This window comes from Pseudorca crassidens, chromosome 11 (assembly GCF_039906515.1).
Source record: "Pseudorca crassidens isolate mPseCra1 chromosome 11, mPseCra1.hap1, whole genome shotgun sequence".
Taxonomy (NCBI): domain Eukaryota; kingdom Metazoa; phylum Chordata; class Mammalia; order Artiodactyla; family Delphinidae; genus Pseudorca; species Pseudorca crassidens.
In genome coordinates, this window is record NC_090306.1 from 8589446 (window position 1) to 8610944 (window position 21499).

At 40.7% G+C, this 21499-nt stretch overlaps 1 long non-coding RNA gene and 1 other non-coding gene across 2 annotated transcripts; both read right to left on the bottom strand.

Moving 5' to 3' along the window:
- Positions 1-2129: 2129 nt before the first annotated feature.
- Positions 2130-2236, bottom strand: LOC137203077 (U6 spliceosomal RNA). Its single transcript, XR_010932902.1, has one exon. It is a non-coding gene; the product is annotated as a U6 spliceosomal RNA (small nuclear RNA).
- A 5413-nt stretch (positions 2237-7649) lies between these two features.
- On the bottom strand, positions 7650-10247 carry LOC137202763 (uncharacterized). Its single transcript, XR_010932773.1, has 4 exons — positions 9904-10247; positions 9690-9752; positions 8549-8599; positions 7650-7895 (listed from the first exon to the last, which is right to left on the bottom strand). It is a non-coding gene; the product is annotated as an uncharacterized lncRNA (long non-coding RNA).
- Positions 10248-21499: the final 11252 nt, after the last annotated feature.

Consider the following 21499-nt stretch of genomic DNA (forward strand, 5'->3'; position numbering starts at 1 on the left):
GACATCCTGCCCGCTCCCTTCTCCCAGCTTGCAGGGACAGTGTCCATCCAGGGGAACTCATGGCTCCCTTGGTCTCTAGGCTTGGTCTAAAAGGCAGTCTCCAAGGAACAGGCTTCGGGAGCCAGACAACATGGGAAATTTGACCTGAACCTAGGGTCTATCTTGGTTTGTAACTTGTGAATATTTAGAGATATGTGTGCAGGCCTCCATTTGTATTCCTGCACCGGACCCTGCAATGTTAAGTGTGAGCCTTTGGATAATAACTGGACACTTTCAACATGGAGGATCATCCTTAAATTCTGGGACATATGTTATAGTGTTCCATTGATAATTTCTTTCCCAGTATATTCTGTTTTCTTTGAAATTTGTGTTGAATTTTTTCTCACCTATTAACCATCTCTTTGCATTTTTGCTCTGTTTTATGGTGGAGTTCTTCATCTTCTATTGAACTTATTATCAACTAAATTTACAAGGACCAATATTTCTTTTTATCTTATGGTTGACTCTTTATTTAATAGCATCCCGTTCTTGTTTGAAAGATGCAATATGTATTCTTTTTCCCTCAGAATATATTAATTACAGTTTCTTAAAGTTTTCTTCTACTCCTCATATTGTCTGTTTCCTCTGAATTCTGCTTTTACTGTTTCTTTACTTGAGTCTTATTTGATAGAGATTTTCCTCAAATGTCTGGTGATTCTTTGCTTTCTGTTCATACATTGGAGTTAGACACCAAGACAATCAGAAAACTCTATGTGCATTGAAAGATTTTTTGTAGAATCATGTACCTCACAGTAGGATGATTGAGTGGCATGATAGCTATTTTGTTAAAACTTATCTCCAGGTGCTGTCTCTGAGACAGCTCTGAGTCTTCAGAAGAATCTTCCCGTCTCCTGCTTGGCAAGCATAATCCTCACTGCTGGCGCTTTGGAGCTGGCCAGGGTAAGAGGTTGGACATCTCTCCATTTATTTTATAGGCTTTCACTTGATTGTCCTGTTTTTTGAATAGCATCTCACTCGTATCTTCTTCCATAACAGTTGTCCCCAACTGTCCAGTGCCTCTCTGGTTCAGTTTTTCTAGACAATAAACCTACTCTCTCCTGATGCAATAAGGGAGGATATGAACCTGTTTCCAGTCACCTGTCTCCCCACCATCATCACTCCTCCTCCAACCCAATCTTCACGTGCCTTGTGTCTACAGTCCTTGAGCCTTGCCAGGGTTCTGTAAGACCATTGGCTTACTTCTATTTGGTACCACTATCCCTGCCCCCAGACGTGCACAGCTACTGGAGTAAGTTTTTCTCCTTTATGTTATGTCATTAACCATTCTGCTGGTTTTCAGTTCTTATAAATTGTGGCTGTTAATTGTCCTGTAAGTTTTATCAGAGATGATGTTTGCATTTCTGTTTCTTTTCTTGTTGTCCTTGTTAGGACTTCGAGAAGAAAGGGATAGGAAATGTTTTTACTATTAACACATAAATTGCTCTCAGTTACATTAAGGAAAAAATTGACCAATAGGCTAAAAACTCAAAACAAAGGCTGACAAAGGCTTATAAACCAAGACTTCTGTTCCCATCCTTCCAGTCAAACAGCTCACACCAGGGTAACCAATGACTTCCAGCTTGCTGAAACATGTCAGTGGATATGTTTCAATCTTCATCTTAACTTGCTTCTCAGAAGCAATGGACATTATTTACAACTCTGTCCTACTTAAAACACTCTCTTCCTTTGGCTCCATGATACTGTGTGTACCTGTTTCATAGTCTAACTCTCTGGTTGCTCTACTCCTTACTTTTTTCATTTATCAAATATTTATTGAGTCCCTCTTCCACACCAGTTATTTTACTAGGAGTTTAGGATGAATATAAAAATCATGATTCCCACCATCTAGGAGTTAAAGCCTTGTGTGTCCTTTGCAGATGCATATGCTTCCATTTAGCCACCAAATTCCTCTAACTTTGTTTTAGATTCTTTTCTCACTATATACTATCTCCTTAGAAAAGTTCATACTAAAAAAAGAAAAAGGTAACTATGTGAGGCAGCAGATGTGTTAACTTGATTGTGGTAATCATTTCACAATGTATGTGTATATGAAATCATCACACCGTACATTTTAATTCTATACAATTTTTAAAAATATAGAACACTTCATAAATTTATGTGACATCCTTGTGCAGGGGCCATGCTAATCTTCTCTGTATCATTCCAATTTTAGTATATGTGCTGCCAAAGTGAGCACTATATACAATTTTATTCACCAATTATACCTCAATAAAACTGGAAAAAATAAAAATAAAAACTCATCCTTGCCCACGGCTTCAATTATTATCTGTGTGCCATGATACAAAGTTCAGTGTCTTGCCAAGACCTCTACTGAGCTTCACACCTTTACCTATATGACATCTTCATTTAAATATTTTAAAGGTACCACTCAGTACAGTATTTCCAAAACAAAATTAATCTGATAATCCTAACTCTAGAGACCACCATCCAACCACTCATGCAATACAAAATCTATAGCTTTAGCTCTGTGTCATTCCATACAAGATCCACCACCAATTTTTGTCCCCTTTTCTAAATATTTCTCAACTTGTCTCTATCTCTATCACCACCTCCATTCACCTATGCTCTACAGTATCCTCCCTACTTGGTGACCTGTAACCATTTTCGCTTTTCCTCCAAATTCTTTTCCAAGCTGTAGTCTGCAGCCAGGGTTAGCTTTTCAAACCGTATATGTGATAATGCAATCACATATTTTTTATGTGATTTTTTTTAACCCAACAAAAACCTATTCTGTCCAGCCAGAGGACTAGGAAACAGACAGCCTAGCATGGCAGAAAACATTTAGACAATAATCCCTCTTCTACAGTCAAACACCACAGAAAAAGCTATGGCCCCAAGTGGGGAGTCTAGACTTCCACACATGCCTGGCTGTAACAAGGTGACCAAACCTGTGCCAGAGTAAAGTTAGAGAAGACCGAGGAGGAACTGGAACTTTCATCCCCACTTAGCAGTTTAAGACCCTCATTTTCCCCCCACCCCACAGAGTTAGTGGCAACCAGATGGGGAGCCTGGACGTCCTCCCTCATCCAACAGTAACAAAGCACTCCCTCCTTTCCATACAGGGGTAGTGTCAGTGGAGACTACACGGAAAGTAGTAACAAGACACCCCTACTCCTCTCAGACAGGGTGATATCAGTGGAGGCCTTGTGGGGAGCCAGAATTCCATCCTTCACCAGGCAATTATGGGGACCCCCTCCCCTGCTTGGGAGTCAACACAAGTTGAGGGGGAGATCTTTACTTCTGCCCCTACCTGCCAGTAATTCAGTACCTCCACCTTTTACCTGCTGGAGTAGTATCACAGAAATCCAGCTAAGACAGAAGATTTAAATAAGATCCAGAGCCTCTAATACCTAAAATGTCCTGTTTCAATTGAAAATCATTCATCATACTAAGAATCAGGAAAATCTCAACCCGAATAAAAAAGACAATCAGCAGATGCCAGATGAAAAGGCCAGAGATATTAGAATTATCTGACAAAGAGTTTCAAGCAGTTGTCATAAAAATGCTTCAATGAGCAATTATAGACATGCTTAAAACAACTGAAAAAACCTCAGCAAAGAAATAAAAAGTCTTAGCAAAGAATCAAAATGTATAGCAGAACCAAAAGGAAATTTCAGAACTGAAAATTATAATAACCAAAATTTTAAAACTTAATGGAAGGGCTCAACAGCAGAGGAAAACAATCTGTGAACTTGAAGACAGAACAATAGAAATGACTCAATCTGAACAACAGAGAGAAAAGAGACAACAACAAACAAACAAACAACACAAAATACCTATCAGATTCTCAGGGTCCTGCAGGAGTATAACAAAAGGCCTAATATTCATGTCATCTGAATCCTAAAAGAAATAATGGCTGAAAACTTCCCAAATTTGGCAGAAGACATAAGCCTAAAGATTCAAAAAGGCAAGCAAATTCCAACCAAGATAAACCCAAAGAAATCCACACCAAGACACATCATAGTCAAATATTTGAAAATAAAGACAAAGAAAAAAATCCTGAAAGCAGCAAGAGAAACAACTTATCTATAGGGGAAAAACAGTACAAATAGCAGAAAACATGAAAGCCAGAAAGAAGTGGCACAATACTCTTTAAGTACTGAAAGAAAAGAACTGTCAATACTGATTTTCATATAGTAATTTTATCTCTCAGGAATGAAAGGGAAATAAAGACATTGGATGAAGGAAAACAAGAGTTTGTCACCAGCAGATCTTCCTGAAAAGAATGGCTAAAGGAAGTTCTCTAAACAGAAAGAAAATGATGAAAGAAGGAACTTTGGAACAGCAAGAAGAAGAAAACAATGGAAAGGGGGAAATATGGGCTGATAAAATACATCTTCCTTTTTCTTTTGAACTTCCTAAGTATGTTTGACAGTTAAAGCAAAAATTATCTAATACTCTCTGATATGGCTGTAAATGTGTGTAGAGAAGTATTTAAAACAATTATAAGCAGAGGAGGGTAAAGGAAGGCATACAGGGAGGCAAGATTTCTACAGTTCACTCAAAGTGGTAAAATATTGACCCTCTTAGACAATGAAAATGTATGTGTATATAATGTAATACCTACAACAACCACTAAAAAAAAAAAGCTGTACAAAGAGATACACTCAAAATACTATAGATAAACCAAAATGGAATTTTAAAAAAATATTCAGGTAGCCCACAGGAAGGCAAAACATAGAAAATAGAGAAATAACAAGATAAACAGAAAACAAAAAGTAAAATGGTACACGTAAGCTCCAAACATATCAATAATTACATTAAATGTAAATGGGCTAAAGTAAACCAAAATGCTTGAAAATTGGGGAGGTTCTGGACTAAAGAAACAGAATAGCCTACACCAGTATAAAAATTTGCCCAAAATTTGTATTTATATATAAATTGCACACACTTTATGTAAACCCATCTAACATTGTTCAGAATAGGATAACGCCTGTCAAGGGCCACCATCAAGTCTCTTTCAGACATCTAAGGACTAGAAAATTACTGAAAACAAAAGGTTACAGATTCTCAGAAAAACCACATCCTGTAGAAGCACAGCCAGCCCACATAAAACCGTGGACCAAAACAGATGTGAACCCCCTCCCTCTTTCCAGCACCTTGCCCTTTAAAGCACAATAAAAGACTCACCCCGCCCCCACCCTTCAGGGCCAACACCACTCTAGGCGTTTGGCCCCTCTCCTCCCTTGGAAAGTGAATAAAAACTTTCTTTTCTGCCCTTGTTAATACTTCTGTGAATTCTTTCACAACCCATGTCAGCTCACCTAACATTTTATGTTAAATATTATTTAATATTTTGTATAATTAATTTTTGGTACAAATTAATTAATTTTGTACAATTAGTAATAGCATATAGAACTTGTACACAGTGTAAATAACTCATATAGAGCTTTCAGCTCAGGCCAGGCCTTCAGTGGTAGCTATTATTACGAGGACAGAAACTGGGTAGGGCTTCTCATCATTTGCAGCATGATACTCTCTCCAGCCCTGAGTCAGCCACATGATCATGAGGGTAAAAAACTGATAGACTTTACAACCATTCCGTATGCGTACAGCCATTCTGTTTTTCACTTTTGGAACAGTATTCAGTAAATTACATGAGCTATTCAACATTTGATGATAAAACTTGGCTTTGCCCAATCAGATGATTTTGCCCAACAGTGGCTGACGTAAGTGTTCTGAGCACGTTTAAGTAGGCTAGGCTAAGCTATGACCTTCGGTAGGTTAGATGTATTAAATGTATTTTCGACTTAGGGTATTTTCAACTTACAGTGGGTACTGGGTGCATAACCCCATTGTAGGTTGAGGAAGATCTTTATATACTCTTCCTAAGTGACCTCTCTAAACCCATAACTTCAACTGCCACTTACACCAGGATCAGTAAATACTAAGCAGACATGCTACAAATGCCCCCTTCAACCAATCCCCCGGTTTGGCTGGACTCATCTCTGTTCTCGAGGTAACCACTTAAACTGTGCAGCTGGAATTTGAAATGAAAACTTTTTTCCATTCTGGATAGATACTAATGAGTGCCTATTTTGAGTCCACTAACACTTTTTCTTGGCTAAATTTCACAAATCATTCCAATAGTCCATGATAAAATTCCATGCTGAAATCCACTTGAAATTAAAAAGAAAGTGGGAAGAGAAATTGGAAAAATAGTCACTGACAGAACAGAAATAGTTTTATATCCTTAAAAGAGATCAGTGGAGGCCTTGGAACTATTTTCCTATTTAGATGAAAACCCTGAGACAAGCGGCTTGATGGAGCCAGGCTAAGGAATCCTCAAATACGATGTGCTCTGGTACAAGCCTATGTGACAGATCACTGATGACATGGAATACTTCTCCCTGAGGCAAACTAATACATTAATAATTCTTTACATTAATGATCCCAAAAATCAGTGTATTATTTGTTGAAATATATTAAGGAGCAAAAAGGAAATTTCAATTGATTTGATATAACCGACTCATTTTATAAGAGGAAGCTGGGGTTCACAAGAGGCAGAGATACAACTGGTAGAATCTACATCTCTTCACTCCCAAGTCTGCCCATCACTCTAAACTTGTGCTATTTTAGTTTGTCATTTATACTGTGGCATATACATACTGTGAAGTATAAATACGTGAAACCAACTAATTTTACATAAACTCACCCACTCCCTTTTGCAAAAAATATAGTGTAAACATAAAGAAAAACATGGGTGATTGTTTCCATCCCCCACTGAACCAAACCAGTTCTAGAGTAAGATGTTCTCTGCTGTCTGTGTCATGGCTTCCCAAAGATGCTCACCTATTAATTCCCAGAACCACTGAATATGTTCAGTTACATGGTAGAGGGGGAATTAAGGTCATTAATCAATTGACCTTGAAATAGAGATTATCCTAGGTTATCCAGGTGGAGCTCAATGTGTCCTCAAATGTGGAAGAGGGAGGCAGTAGAGTCGGTGTTGGTGACTCTGTGATGTACTGTCAGAATCAACCAACCTTTGCTGGCTTCAAAGATGCAAGATGGCCAAGAAAAGTGGGCAAGAAAATGGATTTTTCCAGAAAGGCTTCAGAAAGGAACTCAGCCCTGCCAACACATTGTTTTCAATCCAGTGAGATGCCTTTCAGACTTCTGAGCTACAAAACTAAAATAATAGGTTTATGTTATTTTAATTTACTAAGTTTGTGGTAACTTGTTATAATAGGAATAGGAAAACCAATATACTTTCCATAGGCTCATTTCACGCTTTCCTGTGGTCATAAGGAGTTGGCGCCTGATTGTAAAGTATTTATCAGAGAGGAGTAAAATGGTTATTGGTTCTAAAACAAGGCAACTAAGCAATATGTTGCCTCATAGGGCTTCCCTAGTGGCGCAGTGGTTGAGAGTCCGCCTGCCGATGCAGGGGACACGGGTTCGTGCCCCGGTCTGGGAAGATCCCACATGCTGCGGAGCAGCTGGGCCCGTGAGCCATGGCCGCTGAGCCTGCGTTTCCAGAGCCTGTGCTCCGCAACGGGGGAGGCCACAACAGTGAGAGGCCTGTGTACCGCAAAAAAAAAATGTTGCCTCATAAAATAAAAACCCCCTCTCAAAATTTAGTACAAATGAACATTTATTGAGCCCATATTAAATGGGACATGGTTAAGAGATGCCCCTCTTCTGTCTGTGTATAATTCCTGCCACTCTGTTTATCCTCAAGTAGGTACCTCCGATGTCTCACTAGTCTTTTACAATTATTCAAGCTCCTATAATGGAATGGAAGGCTTGTTCAGAGGCTCAGAATCTTCTTAGAATGTTGTGGTTAGTAGAGCGATGGTCACAGGTAATGAGAATCTGCTTCATTTTCTAAACTAAAAAGCAAAACAAAAACAAAAATGAAAACATGAGTTGCCAAGAGAAACAAGAAAACCTAGTGCTCAAAAGATCAGGCTCATCTTTCTCATTTCCCACTGGGCACATGATTTAATTTAGGGTGTAAATTCCTTATTCTCCTGCGCTCTCTTTGAGCCTTAAGCAAGATACCTGCACACTGTCCAGGTATCCATTTTAATGCCTGAAGAAGTTACTTCAGAAATTTCCAAAAAAGCCAGGAGTGAGGCAAAGTATTAAAACCAGGACTTCCTGATTCAGAGCTCCTAGGCTTTACAGCTTTTCATTGAATTATATATTTTATGAATCAGAAAATCTGATGCCTTTTCCTCAGGCTCTCCCTTAAAAAGATTCCATAGACTGGACTGGAATCCACATCCTAGTGAGACAGGAAATCTTGGAAAACTCAAGGGAGAAAACTTGTTTATCCTATGCCTATTTGGTGACTGAAAATGCAAACAATTAGACTTGGACGGTAAACCTCAGAGAGGAAAGAGGCTGTCTTTTTCACCTCCATATTAGAATTATAGCTGATCTCAGCATCTGGAAAGTTTTAAATTGGAATCCTTTCCCAGCATTGAAAATGGTGTCAAATCCCTAATAAGATACCAGAGACAAGAGAGAAGAAACTTACCAAAAAACACTGTGTTGTACTCGTTGCTTCCCGTGGAGGTGCGGGGCTCCTCTATAATTAAGTAAAGAAATGGTTTTTATTCACTTCCAGTAAGGATCACAGTGTGTCTGTCATTCAGCTCACAGACTCAAGTAGCCCCCTAGTAAACATAGGACTCCACTGAGTCTATGACACAAAAACCTCCCTTCTTCTAACTGCCAAGGCACTCTGCCATGCCTGAAATCCTACCAGTGGAAATGAAACACAAGTGCACTTCATGAGAAGGATTTAGTTAAAGGGCTGGTCTCCACTCACACTTAGAAGTCCCTGAGAGATCCAACCTTCTTTTTAACAGGCCCTTCAGCCTCCACTAAAATACAATTTCTAGATTTCTCCAACTACAATCTGCAATCCCCTATACGCTTTAAGCAGTGCTGGAATACAGTAGGTCTCAATCAATGTTAGCTATTATTTATAGACATAAGAATCAGAGTGTTTAGAAATTTGCTTTTGTAAGTAAGGCCCAAGGGTCTTTCTTAGCGAAAATCTCAGGCATTCCTGCAGACTACTGGGGTTTGTTTGCGGGGGTGGAAGGCATTGAAATCTTACGACTTCTTGGCTGAGTGGCAGACAGAAAATTGAAAAATGATGGTGGCTTGAGAGAGGGATGGGCAGAGATAGGGACACTGCTTAATTCATGAAGCTTTTAAATTGCTCTATCGTCTCTTCAGTCTATATTCAGATAAGATTTACACTTAGTGTAACCTTTACTCCAAAAGTTCTCTATTTGAAATGAATTGTAATCAACTGGAAAAGAAAAGGAAATTGTTAACCCCTTTTCTGACCCTACAGAGACATGAAGGAGCTTGTCCTCTTTAGGGAAGCCCAGAAAGCAGGTCCCAGAGATCAGATCAGGTCAGACCTTGGGGCTGGAGCTATGCTGGTGTTCAACCAGTTGCAGTTCCTGGCGTTCTGGGAAATGCTTTAACTTTCCTCAAGTTTCAATGAACTTTTGGCTAAGTTTACTCCACCTCAGAGAACAAAGCAGCAAAAGTATCCCCAAATGTGTAAATTACCATAGGACTTTCCTATGTAAAGAACTATAAATAAGGAAAGGGAGGCAGGGAGGAACTTCTGCATTTCTGAAGAGAGGAATCCTCACCTGTGACCTCAGTGGCTTCTTCCTTAGAGCTCAGGGTGTTTAATCCCACATTAGTAGGCAATTCTAGGAAAACAAAATGGACGACGGGAATTGTCACAGACATATGCTGGGAATCAAGTGCACTGGACAAAAGCAGCCTTTCCCTCAGAAATGTAAAAGAGGGAGCCTACCAATTGCTGCCCAGGCCTCCTCTGAGGACACAACCCTCACTTACCAAAAGTCTGTGTGTTCTCCAAATACACGTCAGTTGTTGTTTGTGCATCTTCAGTGAAGTCATGGTGCGTGGTCAAGTCTGACAGGTCAGTGGTCGACTCTAGGCCAGTGGTCGACTCTGGGTCAGTGGTCGACTCTGGGTCAGTGGTCGACTCTAGGCCAGTGGTCGACTCTGGGTCAGTGGTTGACTCTAAGCCAGTGGCCCACTGTAGGCCAGTGGTCGACTCTGGGTCAGCAGTCGACTCTAAGCCAGTGGTCAATTCTGGGTCAGTGGTCAACTGTAGGCCAGTGGTCGACTCTGGATCAGTGGTCGACTCTGAGCCAGTGGTCAGCTCTAGGCCAGTGGTCGACTCTGAGCCAGTGGTCGACTCTGGGTCAGTGGTTGACTCTAGGCCAGTGGTCAACTCTAGGCCAGTGGTCAAATCTAGGCCAGTGGTCGACTCTGGGTCAGTGGTCAACTCTGGGCCAATGGTCGACTCTGGGTCAGTAGTCAACTCTAGGCCAGTGGTCAACTCTAGGCCAGTAGTCAACTCTAGGCCAGTGGTCAACTCTAGGCCAGTGGTCGACTCTGGGTCAGTGGTTGACTCCAGGACAGTGGTTGACTCTAAGTCAGTGATGAATTCTAGAGGAACCAAAAAGAAAAAAAAAAACAGTTCAAGTACTTTCTTGTGAGAATGTTTCCACCATCTCCACAGCCTTCCATTCCCAGCTAGATCTTTTTCCAGGGAAAACATGGAACAGAAAAGGGGATATTGAATCAAACTGGTCTCCCCACAAGTTTCTCTTCTGCCAAGTGCTAGAATGTCCAGAAGACTAACTGCCACCTAGGAATACGCTCGCTGCCCCTACTCCACCCTCCTTTGAGGGGTCGGGTTAGGAAGGAGCGTTTGATATTGTGCCTCTAAATGTGAATCAGTCAGACTGCAGTGGAATAAAATTTCAAAAACTCCCCTATATAATTCTTTCAGTTCCCTGAAAACTAAAAATATAAGTGGGGGAAAGGAGCAAGGAAAACAGCTATTTCCAAGGTGCATAAGCAAGAATGAAATGGACTCTAAAATGGGGACTCCTACCATTTTCATTTAATGGGCTACATCTAGCTCTTCAATTTCCAGTCTGTCCTAGAGAATGCACAATCCAGACATTTTGGGTCTTGTGAACCATAAAAGCATCATAACCATGAAGGCCTGATGAGCCTACCACCTGGGTCTGCTTGGGCTGCAGTGAAAGACCTACAGTCCTTGTGGCTGCCTAGTCCAGCAGGTTGTGGGCACCCTGCCAATGAGGTCAAAATTATTAGCTCTCTAATTTAGTCATTTGCTTTGTCATTCATTCATATGCAGTAAAGAACCCAAACCCAGCAGCGGATAAATTGAGAGCTACCAGAGGGAGAGCTGGGAGGAAGTGGAGGGTAAAGTCACCATTTTAGTGCAAGTGAATGAATACCCCTCCTCTTGAGAAACGGATCTGAGTTCAGGAAGGACTAGAAGAGAAAGAGGCTTGGGGGGAAAGCAGCCTTCTTCTGGTTCAGGAGACAGGGATTCCTTCTTCTCTCAATATGACTCACAAGTTTCTGCTCCAGACCCACTGATTCCCACTGCATGTAACCCAGCCAGCGGCTAAAGCACTTTGAATCTTACTCTCCAGTAAAGTTAGAGTACACCCAAGGACTTTTTAACCTGAATCAAATAGAGAAAGCCTCTTTAGCACCTGATAGTTAAGGGGACCACAGGGAAGCCTCAAGAGCCCTCTCATCACCAACCCTAATTCCATTTGACCCAGCCTGACTACCTGTATGAGGCGGATTCAAAACACAACCTTAATCTTAGTCAAGCCACTCAACTTGCCCAAGGCCTCATAGCTCGCTCACACACACACACACACACACACACACACACACACGCACGCACACACGCACGCACACACGCACGCACACGCGGTGAATGGACTTTAGCCCTCTTCTCCAGAAGACCTCCCAACGTGCACTCACCCTGAAGCAGTGCGGGGTAAGTCACCGCCAGGGCAAAGCAGGCAGAGAGGAGCAGGGCCTTCCAGAGCATGACGCCGGTGCCAGGGCGGGGAGCGCGGCAGGCTAGCGGAGGTGGGGAGGACCCAGGGTGCTGGACCGCAGCTCTGCTGGGCATTTATTACAACTTCAGGCCCAGGTTCCAGAGGAGGCATTCCCAGGGGGTTGGGAAGAAAACAGCCTCGCCCACAAGTGATGAGACTGCCCTGAAGCAAAGGAGGGGAAAGGGGGGGTGGGGCGAGGGGGTGAGGGATGGGCGGCGGGAGGGAGAGGAAGTAAGGAAGAGTTCGGAGGAAACCATCAGTGAGGTCCTTGGCGACGTTAGGGTCCTTTGCCCCATTACCACTAGGGGCAGGGCTTCTAGTTCCACCAGATCACATCACTCCCCTCCTGACCCAAGGCTGTAAGTTTGTCCTCTAGGCTGGAGCCAAATAATGCTTTACTGAGCCCCCGAAATGCCTCTGTGTGTCAGGGTGCGGGACTAAGAATAGTAGTGGGGTATGCTGGCGACGCTGACGCTGAGGGAGAACCCTAGTGCGAACAATCTTCTAACTCTAGCGGGTCCCTGGAAGAGAGTCGTCGATCAGAATGATAATAACTAGTGCAACTATTATAATAACAGAAATATCTAAAATTGTAAGATTTCACATGTGCCGCTATCTCATTGGATTCTCACCACGGTCCCATGCGGGAGTCGTGATTGTCCTCATTTTTCTGGTGAGGAGCCTAGAGGCTGAGAGACTCAATGACTCCGATTCACCCGGAGATACGCACGCTCCGCCGCGATGCCGCGAACACGCAGGACCTCTTGGCTGTGAGGACCTGGCTCCTGCGAATGACCTTCCCAGTCCGCTAGGGGGCGGTATGAAGCTGCGATGCGTCCTCGGCTGAGCACTGACTTACCCTCCCCGTAGACGCAAAGCAGGCCGAGAAAACACAAGGTTGTGGGGCTGGCTCACCTAAGTAGGCCTCAGAGCGCAGTGAAGTCACCACCGTTACCTGGACAGGAGGCCTCTACACATACCCACAACTCCCATCGCAGGGTCAAACCCCATGGGGCCTTTTGGTTTCAGTTTTCTTTACATAAAAGGTCACAGCTGATTCCTGCTCCTCAGAAACCACAGGGCTGACAATACCACTGAGGGAAACCTCCCAGTAATAGTAATAATAACAGCTAATATTTATTGGGTGCTTAACTCTTGCCATAGGCGTGTGTTACTTTAGCCTAACACCAAACCTCAGGCAATTTTATTCGCCTTTTCCAGATTAAGTAACCGTGCACAAAGAGGTTAAGGAACTTATGAAAGGTCACACAGTAAATGTTATAGAATCAGGAAGCAAACCTGTGGGCACTCTGATGCTGGGGCCTCTGCTCTCAACCAACTCTACCGTTTGTGCCCCCGGCCCTGTTATCTCCGTGAGCTCATAGTTTTGTCCCGGGAAGTGTGGCAACTTTACAGTCTTCTCCTTAAAGGCAGAGGGAACACATGCGCGCGGCGCACACACACACACACACACACACACACACACACACACACACATATATTTTGTTTTTCTGGAAACTAAATTTCCTTGGCAAGGCCTGTGCAATGAAGTGTAACCACATACAATAGGAGCTTGGGAAGCAAGAAGGTCACAAAAAACTTGCAGGCAAATAACACCAGCAAACAATGAAAGATCAGACAATAATGCGGCAGGTCGCCAGCCAATGGATGAAGGGGAGATTTAATCTGCATCAGCCACAATATGAGAATATTTCCTACCCTAGAACACTGGAAGAATCGACTTCCCTATGTGCAAAGTAGAATCTTTGATCTCTTTGAGGAGAGCTGGACTTAGACCTTAGTACTGAGGGGACAGAAATGACCAACAACTCAACTACCTAAAAATATAGACACTGCTTTAGATGTTCTTCCAAAGATAATGGTACCATTTTTGTGTGCCTTAGTTTCCCCCAGAGTCAGTGGACGAACAGCTTCTTGGTGACTATTACATTGAAATATGGGAGCAATTTGGTCCCCCTTCATGAAGACATGTTATTATTTCTCATCACTTGAATATAGTTAGGTCATTACCACAGCGGGTCCCAGAGAGGTCTCTGCTAAGGTGAGATCCAATAAAATTGTCAAGTTATAATTATAAGGTCTTTTTTATTAATATGGGATTGTAGTTCTGTTTTACAGTATTAAAATATTTTGGCTTTCTTAACTTTTTCCATTGCTATCAAATTTTATAGAATTATATAATGTCAAGACTTGAAGGTATATTAAATTTTACTCAGCTCAATCAGATATCCAATATCTTTTTTTAAAACATAATTTTTCCTTAAATAACATCCCTGGTAATGGGGAACTCACTACATTGAGGAGAACAGTTCATCTTTGGACAATTTTTCCTTCCAGTAGAGAAAATATGTCTTCCTGTAATTTCAACCTATTTGCCCCAGTTTTGTTCTGGGGGACCGTATATATAAAATTAGGTCCTTTTTCCTCTCTTCAGATGTCAAAAGTGGCTATCATTTTACTTTCAAATTTCTTCACCATTCTAAAAAAAGTGTAAGTTTTTTCCTGTCTTATTCCCTCAAATTTCTCCAAAACCTAACAAAGTGTCTGGCACATCAGAGGTGATAAAAATATTTATTGATAAATTAATGATCAATGACTCCTGGTCCTTAGTCTCTGATCGCGTTAGTCGATGGTCGTTTGAAAAGGAAACACTGTAATTGAAACAGATTATCACAGATTTGATCTAATTAGAGAAGGGAAAAAAAACTATCACCATCCTTCCTTCTGGAAAATATGATTATATTGAATGGACTTGTGCATTAAATGCCAGATGAAGTGCTAAAAGGCAAGTCTGGCAGAAAGTGTGGAAAGTTTCCTGAAAGCACTAAAGAAATTAAAAAACCTTTGCATCTACTTTCTCTAGAGTGAGATCAGTTTCCGGCAAGTGGGTTGAGCTGGGAGTGAGTGACATCCTGCAGATGTGTCTCTGTCCCTTCCTAATTCCCACCCTCAACAGACAGAAGCCCTGAAGCACCTGGGAGCATGGAGCCAGGAATTTGACCCAGGGCAAGTGCTTCTTCCATTCTCCATTGCAAACCCCAACAGTCATGCTTCCCTTAGGGGGAAATTTCCAGAGAGCAAGACAAGTTTCTCCCTTGAGGAACAGGGCGCCCAGAATGGTCACCTGGCCTTGCAGATTAGATACTGATAAGGGCTAGCCTAGTATTTTAGGGCCTAGTCAAGCATTTTTCCAGCATCTGGTCAGAGACCTAGCAATTACACTAAGTATCTTGAGCAATTCAAAAGAAATCTCAAAATTGATTCCTTCTTAAAAGTTATAACCGTGGATAAGTTTATTTTTATGTTTATATTACAAAGTCAGTTTATAACAGGGTACTAAGAACTCTAATCCAGTGCCAGAGATACAAAAAAGTTATTTACTTAACAAATGTTTATAGAGTGACTAAGAAATGCAATGACTAAAGCAGAAGAGGCACTAGACAAGAGGTCAAAATCGCAGACTCTGGGGTCCAGCATCCTGGACTATATCCTGTATATCCTGGCTCTGCCAGTAGTAATTAAGCAACCATGGGCAAGTTACTTAATTCATAGTACCTCAGTTTTTTCTTTACATAATGGACATAAAAATAGTTTTTACTTTGTTGGATTGCTATAAGGGTTAAATTAATGTATTCGTGTCAAATGCCTCGAATAAGGAAAACCATAATAAAAATTAGCTATTATTATTATTAGGTGCTGAAGATGAAAAAGGCCCAGGTCTCCAAAGAGTTGATAATATTATTTTAGGGTGGGAACATAAAGGAACATCCCCCTGGAAAGTTTCATGGGGAAGATGGGACAGTTAGAGTAAGATTCACCTGAATTTAATAAACATATTTCTCGGTTTATAGAGAGAAAGAAGGTAAACGGAGGGACTCTAGGCAAAAGAAGTAATGTGCATGAATAGTAATATTCAAGGTGTCCCGTCGTGAATTATAATCAATTTGGGAACATAGAGGAAAACTATGTTAATTGCTAGATTCTAAACCACTGAAGGCTGGAACCATCTTAATCAACTTTGCATTACCCACTCCTACAGAGTCTGTGATGGTTGCATAGCGATTGCCAAATAAATGATTATTCATCTGTATTGAACTGTAACATGGGGTAGGTGGGAAGGCATCATCAAATCCATCACTTCAGCAATAAAATAGTGGCTAAAAACTTGAGTTCTGGACTATGAATCCAGGTCTTTGTGAACACTTGGGCTTGCCCAAGTTACTTTATCCTTCAGAATGCAGGTGGTGATAGTAAGCATTTCACAGGGTCATTATGAAAATTAAATGAGCTCATCCATGTAAACTTGTAACTAGCATATAATAAATGATCGATGATTGGCAGCTATCATTATAATAACTTGAAATGGACCTTGAAGAATAATTAAAACTGTAAGAGTGACTATTCTCATTCAAGAGAACTTCCTGACTGGAGAACATAGGGAGAGTGTGGGAGGAAAGGGGGTGGAAGGAAAGAAGTTTGTGAAAAACAGTCTGAAATGACATTTGGGACCAAACCAAGGAACGCTTCAGAAGCTGAAGAGATGAGTCATTTTTCTGCCAGCAGAAGTTCTGGTAGAGTCATGCTTTAGGAAGACTAACCAAACCTGCACAAGAAAGTAGGTCGGCTATGACACAGCACAAGCAAGAGCTACTTCAGATTGAGCAGAGTGGTGGCCCTAGGCATGAAAGGAAGGACGCAGATACTAAAGACATTACAAAGGTGACATTAAAGGGACTTGGTGGCTGATTGGATTGGCGGGGATGGGCAAGTCATCCCCACCATAAGTTATGTATATGCTACCAAGAGTTGGCTTTAATTCCTCTAGGACATGAATTCCCAGAGTCAAAACGCCTATGCTAAAAATAAAAGGAGACAGAAGAGGAGGATGAAAAGTGTAAGTCCTGAGATTCAGCTGAGAGTCTTGCCTGGTGGTGAGTGAACAAGTAAGAAAACACACTGTGGTGTAGCAGTAATGGATCTCACTGGGTTAGAATAAAGTTTTAGGGCCTGTGTTTTCTCTGGCGCTAGTACACATCCTTATGGGAAATTCTGAGACTGACTACAGTGTCTTTATCTGTTAAATATTTTGCCTCAAGATTGGACCCTTTTAATTCATGGGGGGGGTTCCGTAGCTAATTGATAAGAAATAAAATAGTTATAACAATGAGATTTCACCTCAAACACATTAGGATTATCAGAAATACAAACAGACAAAATAACGAGTGTTGGCAAGGATGTGGAGAAATTGGAACTCTTATGCACTGTCGTGGGAAGGTAAAAGGGTGCAGCCATAATGGAAACAGTATGGCAGGTCCTCAAAATATTAAAAATATAGTTGCCTTATGAACCAGCAATCCCATTTCTGGGTGTATATCCAAAAGAATTCAAAGCAGGATCTCAAAGAGACATTTGCATACCCATGTTCATAGCAGTATTATTCACAATAGGTAAGAGGTTGAGGCAAACGTCCAGCAATAGATGAATGGATAAAGAAAATGTGGTTTACAAATACAACAGAATATTATTCAGCCTTAAAAAAGGAAGGAAATCCTGTCACATGCTATGAACAAGGTCACGTGGATGAACAAGCAAGGTCGTATGGATGAACCTTGACGATATTATGCAAAATGAAATAAGCCAGTGACAAAAAGGCCAATACTGAATGATTCCACTTACATGAGGTACCTAAAGTAGCCAAACTCAGAGAAACAAAGTAAAATGGTAGTTGACAGGGGCTGGGAATAGGGAGGAATGGGAATTGTCATCCAGTGGATATAGGGTTTCAGTTTTGCAACATGAAAAACTTCTAGAGATCTGTTGCACGATAATGTGAATATACTTAACACTGTTGAACTGTACACTTAACAGTTAAGTGACAAATTGTATGTTATGAGTTTTTTACTGCAATTAAAATTTCTAAAAATAGTTATAAGTTAATAATGGCTAAATGACAATGATCGTGTACCAGACACAATTCAAACTATTTTCCAAATTCTAGGTACTTTACAAATATCATTTTAATCCTTATAACAATCCTAAATTATTATCACTGCATCCAGTTTACAGATGAGGAAACTGTGGCTCAAAGAATTTAAGTAACTTGCCCAAAGTCACAAAGCTAGTAAGAGGTTGAAGCAGTATTCAATCCAAGCAGTGTGGCTCAGAGTCAATTTCCATCTTTTCTCTATACAAGCTCATCTCTACTCATCATCTAAGTGTCAAGGGTAATTACTCATTACTCTGGTAGTTCAGGATTAATTCCTTCCTTACATCTCTGCCCCAACTATATTGAAAGGTTCAGACAGCAGGGGCCAGACTTATACAACTTTACCACATGTTCCCTAATAGTACCTAGCTAGGTGCTTTGCCCATTATTGTTGGACCAAATGAGCTCAGACATTTTAACAGATATTGAAGCTTAGCGGAATCCCATCCATGTAAGATTTGAACCAGGAGATTTCATCCAGGCTCCTCACTGACCCAGTTCTAAATAGATGCTTCCTAGTAGATACATGTATATGTGTAACTGAATCACTCTGCTGTACACCTGAAACTAACATAACATTGTTATACAACCATGCGCCAATATAAAAATTTTTAAGATGTTTTTAAAATAAATACATAGATGCTTCTTTCCTGACAGCAGATTGAGGTAGGTACCCCTGTGAGAGGCTGGAGAAGGTAAATGAAAGAACTTCAATTTCCCCAACCACATTTTTAGTTACATAGGGAAAAAGCAGGAAAAAGTTTGAGTGTCTTTTGCTGACCTCTCCAAGAGATTTAATAGAAATGCACCATGGAATTTTATTCACCACTCTTTTCCTTACAAATGAGCCGCCTCTTAACCACCCCAGCACGCATTTAGGTAAAGCAGAATGAAGGGTAAAGGGTGGATAAAGAATGAAAGGGCCCATTATTAGATTTGATAAATGCTGAAGGCAATCTGAAACAAAGTCACCTCATCTTCTATATACAAATTTTCTTTTCTCTTTTTTTTTTTTTTTTTTAAAGAAGATGTTGGGGGTAGGAGTTTATTAATTAATTTATTTATTTTTGCTGTGTTGGGTCTTCGTTTCTGTGTGAGGGCTTTCTCTAGTTGTGGCAAGCGGGGGCCACTCTTCATCGCGGTGCGCGGGCCTCTCACTATCGCGGCCTCTCTTGTTGCGGAGCATGGGCTCCAGACACGTAGGCTCAGTAGTTGTGGCTTACGGGCCTAGTTGTTCCGCGGCATGTGGGATCTTCCTGGACCGCGGCTCGAACCTGTGTCCCCTGAATCAGCAGGCAGATTCTCAACCACTGCGCCACCAGGGAAGCCCTCTTTTCTCTTTTGATCCCTGGAATTTCCTCCAAGCAGTATTGCCTCCTGCCCTTTCCCTTTGAAAAGCACATTAAGAGACTCTTAAGAACATGAGGCTCACTGCTCTGTCAGGAAGAGTCTGAACTGATGGCTCCTCCCAACAGTGCTACAGTCCCATTGGCCACCTAACCTATCCCCCACTCCTCCCTTAGAGAATCACACCACCACCATTCCACCATCCCTACCACCACCACTCCACCATCCCTACCATTGCCCAGACAATTCTGTTCAACCAACATTTAATTGAGCGAATATTAAGTGCCAGAAAATGTCCTGGGTGCACAGAGTTTAAAGGACCTTGTCTCCAAGAATCACACAGCCTAGTGGGGGGTGGAAAGGTTATAGAATATAATCTCAAAAAAATTAATTCTCAGCACCTATTTTTTTAAGTCCTTTTAAAGTTTTTTATTTTTGTAATTAACGTATTTATTCAATGAACTTATGGTTACCGGGGGGAGGGAGGAGGGGGATAGATTGGTAGTTTGGGATTGACATGTACACACTGCTATATTTAAAATAGATAACCAACAAGGACCTACTGTAAAAAAAAAAAAAAAAAAAACTATGAGAGATGTAATGTACATGATAAATATAATTAACACTGCTGTATGTTATATACGAAAATTGTATAGGGAGTAAATCCTAAGAGTTCTCATCATGAGGAAAAAACATCTCCTTTCTAATTTCTTTAATTTTGTATCTATATAAGATGATGGATGTCCACTAAACTTATTGTGGTAATCATAAGTGAAGTCAGATCATTGTGCTGTACACCTTAAACTTATACAGTGCTATGTGTCAATTATATCTCAATAAAATTAGAAGAAAAAATAAAAATAAAATATTCAAATAAAAATGAACACAGTACATGATAAAAATTTCAAACAATGCTTAAAAGTATAAAATTGAAAAGGAAAAGTACCTCTGCTTCCTAACCCTGAACCCATGATTAACATTTTCTTCTGTGTATTTCTTGAAAAAAAAAAATTTATGCATTATTCTTGCTGCTCAATACTCAAGGAGGATTATAGTCCATTCACTTTATGAGATATTCTAAATTTTATTCTTGGATTCACACATTTAACATGTATTTGATTCTTACTTTATTCCAGGCACTGCTTAGTTGTTTTTTTTTTTAATAGAGTGAAAGATCCTTTAAATTCTATAGTGCTTTACAATTTTCAAAAGTTTCACACACATGATTTCATATAATCCCATAATAACCCTTTTTCCCCCCTTCTATCCCTGTATTGTCCCTCTCCTCTTCCCTCTCTCCACTGGTAACCACTAGTTTGTTCTCTGCATCTTCAAGTCTACTTCTTTTCTGTTATATTCACTAGTTTATTGTATTTTTTAGATGCCACATCTAAGTGACATCATACAGTATATGTCTTTCTCTGTCTGACTTATTTCACTTAGCATAATGCCCTGCAAGTCCATCTGTGTTACTGCAAATGGCAAAATTTCATTCTTTTTTATGGCTGAGTAGTATTCCACTTTATATACATATACCACGACTTCTTTATCCATTTATCTGTTGCTTCTATATCTTGGCAATTGTAAATAATGCTATTATGAACATTGGAGCACATGTATGTTTTCGAATTAGTGTTTTTGTTTCTTTCGGATATATACCCAGCAGTGGAATTGCTGTATCTTATGGTAGTTTTATTTTCAGTTTTTTGAGAAACCTCCATGCTGTTTTCCATAGTGGCTACATCAATTTACATTCCCACCAACAGTGTGGGAGGGTTCCCTTTTCTCCTTAGCTCCAGTTTTAACCATTTGAGCAAATTTTCTGATTAACAACCCAGCACCCTCCCTACTTTAATGCCTCCTAGAGTTCATTCATTTAATTAATACTGATGAATCATCTGTTCTTTGCAAAATTCTTTACTATCCCAAGGGCTCAAAGCTATGGATACAAATAAATGAAGTAAAAGATGTAATATGACAAGAGCCCTAAGAGAAGTACAGGGTATTCTGGTGATCCGGAGGAGACAGAGATTACACTCAGCTAATGATGACTCATTAAGTCAACAGCTGTTGAGCAACTCAATGAGTCCAGAACTATGCTAGACACTAGTGACATAAAGACCGTCCCTGACTCTGAAGGTATTCGTGGCTAATAGTTCAGAAAGCCTTCATG